Genomic DNA, 3,176 nt, shown 5'->3' with positions numbered 1-3,176 from the left:
ATCCAGCCTGTGGTTCACTGCTATTAACAACTGAATGTATATCAAACATCTATGAGGAGGTAACTCAAACAGTGGGTAATGCTGAAATTCTATATTTATTTCTACATAAAATAATATTTAAATATGAATAATCTTAGTGAAATTTCTTGAATTCTTTTGCATGTGTATATATGCTTTCTTTAAATATATATTATGTTTTTTTTCCCGTGTGTTGTATTTTTTGTATTGCTCCGTTGTTAACTCTGAGTGCAGAGAATACTTATCTATTTTCCTTTATATTATTTTCAAAAGTTTTACCAAATAAATTAAAGCCAGCCCATAATATAGGTTGCTGGATGTTTGAAAGTACACAAAGACTGAGGAAGCACATTCTAAGAGTTTGATTTGCTCACAGTTATTTTGTCCAGGGCTAACTCTTCATAGAACTCTGCTCGGATTAAACAAATGATTAAATAAATAATTGAAAATCCTTAGCATCTATACTGTTTGAAAAAATAATCTCTTGATATATAGCAGAAAACACACACACACATACACACACACACGTGCACACATTTTCATGAGACCTTCTATTTCAGAGTCTAAAGAACATTTGGTTCATTTGGGGACATATTTCATAACCTTAAGAACGTGGAGTGGCCAAAGCCCAAGAGAATGAAATATCATGAAAAGTATATTCAGCGTTACTTGAAAAGAATTTTATTTCAAAATGGTAAAGATTTATGACTGAGTCATGAAGATTAACAGTACAGTTTTCTCACTTTCTTTAATAAATAAATCATATTAATAATAGCTTTAAAAAACATCAGCCAGGTACTGTATAATGTTTAAGTTACATAATAAATAGTGACTGGAAATATTACTAAACCAATTAAAACTTATATTCAAAATTCCCTAGTAAATTTACCTATAATAATTTTAGAGGTCTGTGAAGGTTTCCATCTTGCTGACCTGAATTTAATTACCACTTGATGTATTTTATGCACATATGTTCAAAATTTTAAGAAGTTCTACATAGATTATTAATCACTATGTCATATTCTCCCCCTCCAGTTGAAAGGTATATGGAAACAAGGAGAACAAACAAAGAGTAAAAGTTTGCTGTGCATTCTTCCATGTCCTGAATTCAACAGAGTGTAAATATTGTTCGTTTAGAAATCTGCTCTTCAAGGATCATCTTTCTGAGCATAAATAAAAGAGATTCCTAATGTTATAAAGACAAAGGGAGCCAGCCAGCAGCAGGGCAATGAACTAAATGTCCATTATGAAAAGCAGATTTTTCTGACAGAATATAATGGGAGAAATATTTCAGCACTTATCACAACTATTCTGACTTCAAATTTTATGACATTGTTTTTTTCTTTATGAGTTTTAAGACCATGGGTGGAATTTTAGCGTGATTCTCAGAGCCCTGTGGTTGGTGTGATGTCAGCTGGTTTTCAGAGGCGGTTTTCACTGCTCACTCTGCCTAGCTGAGCTCTAAGAACACCATCTGTAGTCTCCTTTGCCCATACATAAGTCCATTTGCTCCTTTTAGGGAGGTATATACGACACTTACAGAAATACGGTGTAAAACATAGACAATGCCCCTCCAACAATTCTAAATTCAGGTAAGAATATTGTCTTACTGGGAGGTTCAATTTATAAAGCCAAGAACTTCTGGGGAGAAAGTATGTTAAGACCCCAAATATAAATATCCCAAGAGCAAGTTACCTCTTCCACGACTTTTCTCCCAGCCTCTTGGCCTCTATCTGACCATAACTTGCCTCCCCAACTAGCTGTGTCATGGGAGGTCGCTAACTGTCAAAGAGCATCTAAGAAGCAAACATGGAGGGAACCCTCCGAGTCTAGTTTGGGGAAGGTTTCCACAAGCTTTCCGTTGCTGAGGTGTGTGCCTTGACTTCCAGAGTGTCCTCAGATATTATTCCTCTGTACTCTGCTCTCTGACCTTTTGGAAGCAGGGCTAAATCCACAGAGTTAATAGACTGAATATATACTGTCCCTTGGGGGATATTAGGCTGGCTCTTTCTCCAGAAATATCTCTCCTTTATTCCCTTAAGACAACTGACATTTCACCATCAAAGAAAACTTCACTTATTTGGGTTTCCATAAAAAGAAACACCACTTAAAGGCTAATAATGTTTCTAAGACTTGCAAATCCAATAGACAAAGGGAATCACTCATATGTTAAAAGACCAAGTCGTCAGGCTTCCCATTGAACAAGGAAGGGCCTGAGCACCACTTGGCTCACCTTTTCCCAAATTTCCATTAATATCCTAAGACAACATGCAAAAAAAACCATGAAAGCTTATATCTGCATTTTAAACTCAGAATGACAGAACATGATGCGCCAAGATTCTAGGGCAAGCTTTTACTCACTAGTATTAGGGCTCAGCTGAGAAAAAGAATAGTGGGTCACCCTACACTCAAACCAGTACAGCATAGTTGGGAGAAGGAAAACATGCTGATTTCTGCTCACTATTCATTTTAAACATCCATCCCTCCCACCCACCAGAAACTGAAACTTCAGGTACAAAATACAGAGGGCATCCCAGAAAGCAAAGAAACTTTAAGGGGGAAAGAAAAAAGAACATTATAGGCAAGAGAAGAGAGAAGATTCCTCAAAGAAATGTATGCTAAGGGATCTTGTCCCTTGTGTACCTAGCCCGGACCAAAAAGAACTGCTTTCTAAGCAATAAGAAGGCAGCGGGTAAAAGAGAATAATACAAATCTCACCTCTCACCTCGGTCTAAAAGATGGTACTGAATAAATATTGGATCAGTCAAGACTCTTTCTGTTAGCAGTGACAGAAACCTGAATCATCGTAAGCCAGAGGGAAGTTTATTGGCTCAGTGTTTATCTACACTCCAGCAGTGGCAGAGGTGAAGCTGGCCTCAGGGGAGGCCTGATACCACATCTAATTACCTCCCTCTCCCTTCCTTCCTTCCATCCTTTCCTTCCTTCCTTCCTTCCCTCCCTCCCTCCCTCTCTTCCTCCCTCCCTCTTTCCTTCCTTCCCTCCCTCCCTCTCTCCTTCCCTCCCTCCTTCCTTCCCCCACTCCCTCCTTCCTTCCCTCCTTCCTTCTCTCCTTCCTTCCCTCCTTCCTTCCTTCCCTCTTTCCTTCCTTCCTCCTTCCTTCCTTCCTTCCCAGTCCCTCCCTCCCTCCCTCTCTTCCT

This window comes from Balaenoptera musculus, chromosome 17 (genome assembly GCF_009873245.2).
Source record: "Balaenoptera musculus isolate JJ_BM4_2016_0621 chromosome 17, mBalMus1.pri.v3, whole genome shotgun sequence".
NCBI classification, from domain to species: domain Eukaryota; kingdom Metazoa; phylum Chordata; class Mammalia; order Artiodactyla; family Balaenopteridae; genus Balaenoptera; species Balaenoptera musculus.
The sequence above is the reverse complement of the archived record's forward strand: the minus strand, read 5'-3'. Positions refer to the sequence as shown.